This window comes from Aquarana catesbeiana, linkage group LG06, assembly GCF_042186555.1.
Source record: "Aquarana catesbeiana isolate 2022-GZ linkage group LG06, ASM4218655v1, whole genome shotgun sequence".
Lineage (NCBI taxonomy): Eukaryota > Metazoa > Chordata > Amphibia > Anura > Ranidae > Aquarana > Aquarana catesbeiana.
In genome coordinates, this window is record NC_133329.1 from 17834537 (window position 1) to 17846972 (window position 12436).

Here is a 12436-nt window from a genome sequence, read left to right on the forward strand (position 1 = left end):
GCAGGAAAAGGCCTTTAAATTAGAAAAAAAAATCCACTTGTTGCAGGCTCTGAACTGTGCAAGTAAGTCCTAGAGCCAGCAAAATAGTGAACTGCTGTGGTTGGCCTCAGATCTGGCAGTGGGGCGTGTGAATAAAAGCCACGCTTGATGTGTGCCATATCACCGCACAGGCACGCACCCAGACCTGCCCTGCTGCCTGATCCAAGGCTGGGCTCAGCAGTTCACCATTCAGCTGCCTCCAAATGGCAAGAAGTAGATTTTTCACGGGCATGGGATTGTTAGATCGACTTCTGTTTAGCAACAGTAGGCACAAATGAAACATACAGTATACATACACACACAGTATACATACACATAGACACACACACATTATACATATATACACATAGACACCAGTGGCGACTGGTGCTCAAAAATTTTTTTTTTGGGGGGGCGCAAACAAACTGAAAAAAAAACATCAATTGCAGCCACTGTGCCCATCAAACACAGCTACTGTGCCCATCAAACGCAGCTACTGTGCCCATCAAACGCAGCCACTGTGCCCATTAATTGCTGCCAGTATGCCCATCAATTGCCGCTACTGTGTCCATCAATTGCTGCCAGTGTGCCCATCAATTGCTGCCAGTGTACCCATCAGTTGCTACTACTGTGCCCTATCAAATGCAGCCACCGTGACATCAAACGCAGCCACTGTACCCATAAATTGCCGCCACTGTGCCCATCAAACACAGCCACTGTGCCCATCAAACGCAGCCACTGTGCCATCAAACGCAGCCACTGTACCCATAAATTGCCGCCACTGTGCCCATCAAATGCAGCCACTTTGCCCATTAATTGCTGCCAGTATGTCCATCAATTGCTGCTACTGTGCCCATCAATTGCTGCCAGTGTGCCCATCAATTGCTACTACTGTGCCCTATCAAATGCTGCCAGTGTGCCCATCAATTGCTGCTACTGTGCCCCATCAAATGCTGCTAGTGTGACCATCAATTGCTGCTACTGTGCTCCATCAAATGCTGCCAGTGTGCATCACCCGGCACTTACCTGTCTCGCAGCGGGTCATCGGTGGTGTCCTGCACGCTCCTTGATGTCTTCTTCCGTCCTCTCTATCAGGCATCCAGTCACAGCGCCTGACGCTTCAGCCAATCAGGTGACAGGTAATGGACTCGAGCACCTGATTGGCTGAGAGGTGGTTCAGTGTTAGCAAAGTGAATTCCTTCACTTTGCTAACACACAGCTAAGTGAACAGCAAACGCCAAGCATGGTGCCCGCTGTTCACCTTTTTTGGGTGCCTATTAGAGCCTATGGCTCTAATCAGGTGCTTCCCAAAAACACCCTTGCTGCTGTAATTCAGCTGCCCAGCGCCCAAAAAGGGGCCCGACACCTGAATAGGGGTGTCAACGGTGACCATAGATAGATTCATGCAATGTATGAATCTATCTATGGTGATAGAGAGGTGCCAGGAGAGAGGGGGCGGTGTCCATGTGCCCCTTATGAACGCACAGCCACTGATAGACACACAGTATACATATACACATAGACATAGACACACAGTATACATATATACACATAGACACACAGTATACATATATACACATAGACATAGACACACAGTATACATATATACACATAGACACACAGTATACATACAGTGGGGACGGAAAATATTCAGACCCCCTTACATTTTTCACTCTTTGTTATATTGCAGCCATTCGCTAAAATCATTTAAGTTCATTTTTTTTCCTCATTAATGTACACACAGGACCCCATATTGTACACACAGCACCCCATATTGTACACACAGCACCCCATATTGTACACACAGCACCCCATATTGACATAAAAACACAGAATTGTTGACATTTTTGCAGATTTATTAAAAAAGAAAAACTGAAATATCACATGGTCCTAAGTATTCAGACCCTTTGCTGTGACACTCATATATATAACTCAGGTGCTGTCCATTTCTTCTGATCATCCTTGAGATGGTTCTACACCTTCATTTGAGTCCAGCTGTGTTTGATTATACTGATTGGACTTGATTAGGAAAGCCACACACCTGTCTATATAAGACCTTACAGCTCACAGTGCATGTCAGAGCAAATGAGAATCATGAGGTCAAAGGAACTGCCTGAAGAGCTCAGAGACAGAATTGTGGCAAGGCACAGATCTGGCCAAGGTTACAAAAAAATTCTGCTGCACTTAAGGTTCCTAAGAGCACAGTGGCCTCCATAATCCTTAAATGGAAGACGTTTGGGATGACCAGAACCCTTCCTAGAGCTGGTCGTCCGGCCAAACTGAGCTATCGGGGGAGAAGAGCCTTGGTGAGAGAGGTAAAGAAGAACCCAAAGATTACTGTGGCTGAGCTCCAGAGATGCAGTCGGGAGATGGGAGAAAGTTGTAGAAAGTCAACCATCACTGCAGCCCTCCACCAGTCGGGGCTTTATGGCAGAGTGGCCCGACAGAAGCCTCTCCTAAGTGCAAGACACATGAAAGCCCGCATGGAGTTTGCTAAAAAAAACACCTGAAGGACTCCAAGATGGTGAGAAATAAGATTCTCTGGTCTGATGAGACCAAGATAGAACTTTTTGGCCTTATTTCTGAGCAATATGTGTGGAGAAAACCAGGCACTGCTCATCACTTGTCCAATACAGTCCCAACAGTGAAGCATGGTGGTGGCAGCATCATGCTGTGGGGGTGTTTTTCAGCTGCAGGGACAGGACGACTGGTTGCAATTGAGGGAAAGATGAATGCGGCCAAGTACAGGGATATCCTGGATGAAAACCTTCTCCAGAGTGCTCAGGACCTCAGACTGGGCCGAAGGTTTACCTTCCAACAAGACAATGACCCTAAGCACACAGCTAAAATAACGAAGGAGTGGCTTCACAACAACTCCGTGACTGTTCTTGAATGGCCCAGCCAGAGCCCTGACTTAAACCCAATTGAGCATCTCTGGAGAGACCTAAAAATGTCCGTCCACCAACGTTTACCATCCAACCTGACAGAACTGGAGAGGATCTGCAAGGAGGAATGGCAGAGGATCCCCAAATCCAGGTGTGAAAAACTTGTTGCATCTTTCCCAAAAAGTCTCATGGCTGTATTAGATCAAAAGGGGCTTCTACTAAATACTGAGCAAAGGGTCTGAATACCATGTGATATTTCAGTTTTTCTTTTTTTAATAAATCTGCAAAAATGTCAACAATTCTGTGTTTTTCTGTCAATATGGGGTGCTGTGTGTACATTAATGAGGGAAAAAAAACGAACTTAAATAATTTTAGCAATTGGCTGCAATATAACAAAGAGTGAAAAATTTAAGGGGGTCTGAATACTTTCCGTCCCCACTGTATATACACATAGACACACAGTATACATATACACATAGACATAGACACACAGTATACATATATACACATAGACACACAGTATACATATATACACACACACACACCATAGATATATACACACACACACACACACCATAGATATATACACACACACACACCAGCACTTTTCACCCGAAAATCTGCCTAAAAGAATCACACTGATGCTCCCATTTCCTGGCATGCTGGAACTTGTAGTGCCCCAGCAGCTCACAGACACTTTAGGTGGTAATATAGGAGAGGAGGGGACTGTGTCTGTGTATTGGTGGGCAGGTAATGAGTAGGCAGGGTAGCAGAGATTGGGGGAGAAGTTCAGAACATCCTTCCTCCAGAAGCATGGCACTTCTCACACAGAAAATCGATCTAACAACTTCAGAGACAGGAGGAGCCCTGCTAGAGGAAAAAAAAACCCTTCTGCTCACCAGGGTAAGCCACTGACAAAAACACAATCAGTTCAGCTCAGCAAGCTTACCTTCCAGCAGGTTGCAGCCCTTCCCACACTGCAGGCTGTGTCCTCTCCTCCCTCTCTTCTCCTTCAGCTGTCATCTCCTGCTCTGAAATAAAATGAGCCGTGGTGAGGAAGGGGGCGTGTATACTGTTTTCCCATTGGCTGAGGAGGCAATACAGAGGCGGGGCAGCTATAGCCTCAGTTTTTTTACAGCAAAATAATGTCAGCAAGGGACATTTCAGGGACAGGTGTAAAAAAAACCACAGATTTTTACATACTGTCCCTGCTTTTAGTGAGGCCGGCCACTCTGATGGGGCCCCCTAGTGGCATGGGGCCCTTGGTCCATGCCCGAGTGCCCGAATGGTCAGTCTGCCCCTGGCTTCCATAGAGGTACAGGACCTTATCACTGGCTACATCCACCCTTTCCTCCCCTCCACCTGGCTGCTCCCACCCTGTCCTCCCCTCCACCTGGCTGCATCTACCCTGTCCTCCCCTCCATGAGGCTGCTCCCACCCTGTCCTCCCCTCCACCTGGCTGCATCTACCCTGTCCACCCCTCCACCTGGCTGCTCCCACCCTGTCCTCCCCTCCATCTGGCTGCATCTACCCTGTCCACCCCTCCACCTGGCTGCTCCCACCCTGTCCTCCCCTCCATCTGGCAGCTCCCACCCTGTCCTCCCCTCCACCTGGCTGCATCTACCCTGTCCTCCCCTCCACCTGGCTGCTCCCACCCTGTCCTCCCCTCCACCTGGCTACTCCCACTCTGTCCTCCCCTCTACCTGGCTATATCCACCCTGTCCTCCCCTCCACTTGGCTGCATCCACCCTGTTCTCCCCTCCACCTGGCTGAATCCACCCTGTCCTCCCCTCCACCTGGCTGCTCCCACTCTGTCCTTCCCTCCACCTGGCTGCATCTACCCTGTCCTCCCATCCACCTGGCTGCTCCCACCCTGTCCTCCCCTCCACCTGGCTGCTCCCACCCTGTCCTCCCCTCCACCTGGCTACTCCCACTCTGTCCTCCCCTCTACCTGGCTACATCCACCCTGTCCTCCCCTCCACTTGGCTGCATCCACCCTATCCTCCCCTCCACCTGGCTGAATCCACTCTGTCCTCCCCTCCACCTGGGTGCTCCCACTCTGTCCTCCCCTCCACCTGGCTGAATCCACCCTGTCCTCCCCTCCACCTGGCTGCTGCCACTCTGTCCTCCCCTCCACCTGTCTGCAATCACCAATACTTTTTCAAGGCACTGTGTATTTATATGTGTGTATATATATATATATATATATTCATATATATGCATTTTATAGTTCCCACCCCTACTTTTGTCCCTGTCCTCGCATGTGCCCCCCCTAAATATGAAAGGTGGAGACACCACTGTCTCTCGCCACCCCCCTGCATCGCCGCATTTCTGCATCTAAAATAAGACTGCCATTACTGTGCAGGTCTCACTCTGGGACAACAGAGTGGGACACTGGCTGTGACAATCTGCATCTGATAACAGGCGACGTTGCAAGTGACAAGCCCCATCTGAAGGCAGGTGACGGCGGCAAGTGACACGCTCAGGGCTCCCACTGATTCTGCATTATGGTGACTTGAACTATTTCATTTTATATTACAATGTAATAAGAGAAATAATGCGCTTCAATCATCCTGACACCATATTAACCATGGTGCCGTGATGATTGAAGCGCCAACACCAGCCATTTCCCAAAAAAAATTGCCCACAAAAATTTTGGCAGTGTCTCTTCCGAGATTAGACTCTGGATCTGCCCCTGCACCATACAGCTATGTACTGTAGTAGACTAGTTGGTCTCCATCATTTTTCTAACAGAACACACAGAAGTACATTTAAAGGTTTCCAAAACATTAATAAAATATATAACATTGTATACCATTTTACCTCTGGTTTTCCTTACCTCCTTCAGTATTAGAATCTATTATCCAGCTTCTTCAAAAACAGAAGGTGCCTGCATGTCATCAATCCCGTCCAAAATCCCTAAACAATTTTGTTTCTTGTTTGAGGCAAGGAAGCAAAACCAGGCAAATTACTCTAAAAATCATCTTGTTCCCTATTTTTCCTCTCCTAAAGCTCACTTACCGCTTGTGTCACAATTGAGTTCCTCGGTATAAAACAAGCTGGAACTTCTGCTCTCAGAAGATTGTTTATTACAACGAAAGTAAAACAATGCTTCCTGTATTCACCCGTTTTCTGCTGTTCATAGTCTGGTCGTCTGTTGGGTGACTTTTATGTTTGACACTTTAACTGCCAGAAGTAAACTCAAAACAAGCTGGCAAGATAGCCAGGATGGTGGCTGCCATGGGCTTTGTATAGTGGTTTGGCAAAGGTATCAGCAAAAATTTTCAACAATTTCTTTATTAAAAAATAATAAACCATTTCTACCAATGTAGACATACTGTCCCCACCGCACCGCCGACCCAAAAAAGCAAAAGAGGTCCGCTACCGACGAATGCTCCCACAGTCTGACTGTCCCCGCCATTTGACATTTCCTAAATGGCTATGAGGTGGGGCCACCCAGCGACATCATATATAAAAATGACATGATAATTTTTTATGTTCTTAATTCTAGCTAGCGGAAAGTGCCCTTGTCTGCTTTGATAAAAAGCTTGTTAGTTACAGAGCTCATTAGGTCAAGCTAAAGTGTACCCACCAGTAGGAATGAGCTTTCTGTTCGGGTCGAACATGAGTTCGACTCGAACATTGGCTGTTCACCCGTTCGTCGAAAACCAAACATTATGGGCCGTTCGCGCCAAATTCAAGCGGTGCATAATGGCCAATAATGCACTGTTGGAGAGCGCAGTGCATTGCTGTATGACGATTGGCCAGAGCATGCACCATGACCTGCATACTTTGGCCAATCACAGCGCCCTCAGCTAAGAGAGCCATAATTGGCCAAAGGCAGGGTGCCTTTTGCCAATCATGGCTCAGGGGGAGAGAGAGTGTCATTTAGAGCAGGCAGGCAGGTTATTCAGTTAGCTGCAGTGTATTTAATATATATATATATATATATATATATATATATATATATATATATATATATATATATAGTCAGTCTCGTATATATATATATATATATATATATATATATATATATATATATATATATATATATCTCCACTGTATCCAGTTTAGCTAGATCTGACTGCAGTCCGTTCCTGGTGTACTGTTTCTAATATACTTCAGGCAGGGAGGTGATTCAGTTAGCTGCAGTGTATTTAATATATATATACAGTCAGTCTCATATATATATCCACTGCATACAGTTTAGCTAGATCTTACTCCAGGCTCTTCCTGGTGTACTCTTTCTAATATACTTCTAGCAGGCAGGTGAGTTAGTTAGCTGCAGTGTATTTAATATATATATATATATATATATATATATATATATATATATATATATATATATACACACACATACAGTCTCATATATATATATATATATATATATATATATATATATATATATACATATATATACATCCACTGTATCCAGTGTAGCTAGATCTGACTGCAGGCCATTCCTGGTGTACGTTTTCAAATATACTTTCAGGCAGGCAGGTGATTCAGTGAGCTGCAGTGCATAAAATATATATACAGTCTCCTACATATATATATCCACTGCATTCTAGTCTAGCCAAGCCTATATTTGACTGCAGGCCATTCCTGGTGTATGTTTTCAAATATACTTTCAGACAGGCAAGTGATTTAGTGAGCTGCAGTGCATAAAATATATATATATAGTCTCCTACATATATATCCACTGCATTCTAGTCTAGCCAAGCCTATATCTGAGTGCAGGTCATTCCTGGTGTACGTTTTCAAATACACTTTCAGGCAGGCAGGCAGGTGATTCAGTGATCTGCAGTGCATAAAATATATATACAGTCTCCTACATATATATCCACTGCATTCTAGTCTAGCCAAGCCTATATCTGACTGCAGGCCATTCCTGGTGTACGTTTTTAAATATACTTTCAGGCAGGCAGGCGATTCAGTGATCTGCAGTGCATTAAATATATATACAGTCTCCTACATATATATATCCACTGCATTCTAGTCTAGCCAAGCCTATATCTGACTGCAGGGCATTCCTGGTGTACGTTTTCAAATATACTTTCAGGCAGGCAGGCAGGTGATTCAGTGATCTGCAGTGCATAAAATATATATACTGTCTCCTACATATATATCCACTGCATTCTAGTCTAGCCAAGCCTATATCTGACTGCAGGCCATTCCTGGTGTACGTTTTTAAATATACTTTCAGGCAGGCAGGCAATTCAGTGATCTGCAGTGCATTAAATATATACAGTCTCCTACATATATATATCCACTGCATTCTAGTCTAGCCAAGCCTATATCTGACTACAGGCCATTCCTGGTGTACTTTTTCTAGTAAACTTCAGGCAGTGTTTTGCTAATAAAATTTTACAGCATGTCTGGAAGGCCACCAAGGAGAGGCAGACGCTCACAGGCCATTAAAAGAGGGCAAGCAGGCTCTGTGTCTACAGCCAACAGTGCTGGTCGTGAGGCACGCTTGTCCTTTTTTTCGGCAGCTGGCCGTGTTGATCCCTCATTCCCCCCCTCTCCCCTCTTTTCCCCTCCCCCTTTCTTTCTTCCCTACTCCCTTATTGTTTTTGTTTCACCCATTTCCTTTCTTTTCCTTCTCCCCTCTTTCTTTCTCCTTTCTCCTGCTACTCCCCACACACTTATTCCATTTCCCTTTTGGGTTTTAGTCACTTTGGATACCTCTACTTTAGAGGCCCTCACTTTATTCCTTTGGCTTACCATACCTTTTCATCTGCAGGCATAGGGGCCCACCCTTTCCTCTCAGTTGAGGAGTGGTGGAGTGGAGTAATCCCATGAGCACCCAGGCCTAACCTTGCCCCGCCGAGCTGGTGTACTCCGATTACAGTTCCCGGGTGAGTGGGAGACATGCTTTTATAAAGCACCATTATTTACATATATATACATTTTTATATAATTCCACACTATAGCCTCACATATATCTAGACATTTAACAACATGAAATTTACTCTTTTTGCTTCTTAAACCTCAGGTGTGACAAGCATCGCTACATATCCTCAACGGTTTGAAAATGCAGCTGTATTTATCTATTCAATGTCTCACAAATATTCAAGTTTTATTGTTAAACATTTATAAAGACATACTCATGTTAAAATATATGTATGAATGCCTGTATACATTTTGTAGTCAATTTTTATCTATGCAATTATATCATGTATTTAATACTAACTGATGTCTTACCTGTAGAATTCACACGACATCATACTGTGCTATCTTCAAGGCCCTGACAAAGCGGCACTGTCCGCGAAATGCGTAGGCTACATCTCAGTTTACTGTTGGGGATCTGCACACCCTGAATCCTAACTTAATCGTACAAAACTGTAATGTATTTTCAACTGTTTTTATATTTAATAAAATGATGTGTATTTTCATAAATTGTTTTTCATTTATTTATACTTCTCAGAGGCACAATTAAAGTCCCATCCAGTTCCATATATTTTTTAAAACATAGTTGCATATCTTCATGGGATGGTGCCTCTGTAGAAGTATTAGTATTCTGCATTTACCCCACCCCTACACATATTCTAGTAAACTTCAGGCGGTGTTTTGCTAATAAAATTTTACAGCATGTCTGGAAGGCCACCAAGGAGAGGCAGAGGCTCACAGGCCACTTAAAGAGGGCAAGCGGGCTCTGTGTCTACAGCCAACAGTGCTGGTCGTGGACACGGTGCATCCTCAGCATGTGGCCGTGGGGCACACTTGTCCTTTTCTTCGGCAGCTGGCTTGGTTGATCCACAACATGCAGAAGAGTTGGTAGAGTGGATAACTAAGCTGTCCTCATCCTCCTCATCCTCTGTCACCCAGGCTCAGAGTAGTTTGCCTGCCAAGGCAGCTGCCAAAGAGGCCTATTCCATCGGCTCAATATCATCAGTCACTCCTTCTCTAGCCCCACCATCATGCACGGAGGAGTCCCCCGAACTGTTCGTCCACAGTGTCGGTACATGCTGCAGGAGGATGCGCAGCGTTTTGAAGGCTCCGATGATGGTACCCAGGTTGAGGAAGGCAGTAACGTGAGCCCAGAGAGAGGGGGTGCCCAAGAAGGACAAGAAACTGGCAGTCATGTTCCCCCAGCTACTCAGCTACAGCATACTGCCAGGTTTGCTCCAGTGACGAGGAGGGAGGGGATGATGAGGTCACTGACTCTACGTGTGTGCCTGATAGAAGAGAGGAGGAGGAGGAGCCACATCTCCAACGAGGCAGGATGCCCTTCAGGGGCCAGCTTAAGGGCAGCCACCCGACTGCATCACACCGCAGAGCTCCGCATGTGCAGGGCGCTGCTGACTCCCCGCATATTTTCAAAAGTTCTTTGGTGTGGGCCTTTTTTGATACGTGTGCAGCAGATCACACTGTTGCTGTTTGCAACATATGTCTGAAGCGTATCAAGTGTGGCCAAAACAGCAGCCACTTGGGCACCACATGCTTGACCAGACATATGTCGACCTCCCATGCAGTCCGTTGGCAACAGTACTTAAAAGACCCACACCAAAGAACAAGGCAGACCTCTCCTTGCTCCTTATCAGCTGGGAACTCCAACCCCACTATACCTTCAGTCCTCTCAGAAACCTGCACTGAGAGGAATGAAGGTGTAGAATTAGGTGTGCCAAGTACTTGCGGGCAATCTGCTATCGCTACACCAACATCCGATTGTAGCAGGCAAATTTTCCTACCCCAGTTGCTAAACCAGCGAAAGAAATTTTGTCCCAGCCATCCACATGCTCAGCAGCTGAATGCTAGCTTGGATAAATTGCTAGCACTCCAACTGCTGCCTTTTTAGCTGGTAGACTCTGCCCCTTTTGTTAATTTGTTGAATGTGCGGTACTTCAGTGACAGGTTCCCAAACGCCATTTCTTTTCATGGAAGGCCATTCAGACTCTTCAGACAGATTTGCCCTCAGAACCAGCGGTGCTCTGTAGGCGTTCAAGGGGCTACGCAAGCACTCAGCCAAAAAGATGCCATGCGGTGCTTGAGTTGGTCTGCTTAGGGGACAGGAGCCACACTGGGGCAGAGATTCTGGTAGCTCTGCAGGGGAAGGCTCAGAGGTGGTTGACGCCACACCAGCTTCTGCCAAGAATGATGGTTTGCGGCAATGGCACCAACCTCCTCTCCGCACTCCGACAGGGACACTTGACCCATGTTCCCTGTTTGGCTCACGTCCTTAATTTGGTGGTGCAGCAGTTCTTGTGCAGGTACCTGGGCTTACAGTATCTCCTGAGGCAGGCCAGGAAAGTCTGTGGGCATTTCCGCTGGTCATATAATGCCAGTACTCAGCTGGCTGACCTTCAAAAGGAATGCAACCTGCCCAAGAACCGCCTCATTTGTGACATGCCCACCAGGTGGAACTCAACGTTGGCAATGCTGCAGTGGCTGCACACGCAGCAGAGGGCCATCAATGAGTACCTGTGTGAGTATGGCACCAGGACAGGGTCAGGGGAGCTTGGCTTTTTTCGCCACACCAGTGGCTACTGATCAAGGATGCATGCACTGTCCTGTCACCATTTGCGGAGGCCATGAGGATGGTGAGCAGTGACAGTGCATGCATCAGTAATAGTGAATATGTGAAATACTGCACCAACCTGTGAAATATGAGCAGCCAACACAACAATAAGACTAATTGTAATATGAATGGAGATATACAGTGTGGCACTGAATGAAGAGAGTAAGTGTGAAAGAAAATGGGTAAGTGAAGTGAACAGGACCGGTAGCTCTCTAGTTTGGAGCTAGGAAGAGTAATGTGTTTTGTAAAAATGTAATTGATTGTGTCATGCAACTGAGAGTTGCATCCAACAAAAAAAAGGGGGTGTCCCAAATTTTAATGGTGCATTACAAGCCAAAGTGTAAAACAATATGAGTGCAGGAGCTGCAAAGCAAACAAAATACAGTGACTAGTAATTAGACATAGAGATATCAATCTTATGTGAATATCAATGTGATAATGACTGAAAAGTCAAACAATAAAGAAATTCCACGAATCATGTTGATAGGAGGGGTGTATTGAAGAAGGTAACTCCAACAAGGATTCAAAACAGTCTCTAAGGTGAAAGTTTCCGGTGGTTGATGAACACCCAAATGTGCATTCATCTATGGAAGGGAGATAAAAGAGGAAGAGGTACCCTTACCAGGAGCGTTGGACCCAACTCACCATACGGTTGTGGGTCAGTAAGGCATAGGGGTGGAAGCCTGAATCCAAACTTCGGAGGTGGGGTTCAAGATGATCTCTCTGGTAGGCAGGAGAGCATCGAAGGCACCAATCACAGAAACGAGTGGAAGTCTGCAACGCCAATCCCGCATCGACCCACTGGAAGCCTCTCCTCCAACTCAGATATGGGGTATTAAAAACCTCCAGGTTCCTAGGGCAGTGCACAGGGCTGAGCTTTCTCAGCTGCTTCAAACCCATTCGTCTTTTGGCAGGAAATGCATTTCCTATCCTGCCTCCATCTAACAACTGCACTATTTTCTCCATTAGCTCATCCCCCACAGCTATTACCCTTTTGTATAATTTGACCCTC

The 12436-nt window shown here is 45.9% G+C and overlaps 1 protein-coding gene across 8 annotated transcripts in view; it reads right to left on the minus strand.

Annotated features, from left to right (window-relative positions):
- Positions 1–6053, minus strand: part of LOC141148206 (uncharacterized) — a 38616-nt gene extending 32563 nt beyond the window's left edge. For 3 of the 8 annotated variants that reach the window (XM_073635428.1, XM_073635426.1, XM_073635431.1), the window contains exons 1-2: positions 5743–5878; positions 3853–3934 (exon numbers count right to left, since the gene is read on the minus strand). The gene's annotated coding sequence lies outside the window, so the exon portion shown is untranslated. Of the gene's footprint in view, positions 1–3852; positions 3935–5742; positions 5880–5924 lie in introns of those variants that run through there. The other 5 variants (XM_073635429.1, XM_073635433.1, XM_073635430.1 and 2 more) reach the window with 3 other exon arrangements.
- Positions 6054–12436: the final 6383 nt, after the last annotated feature.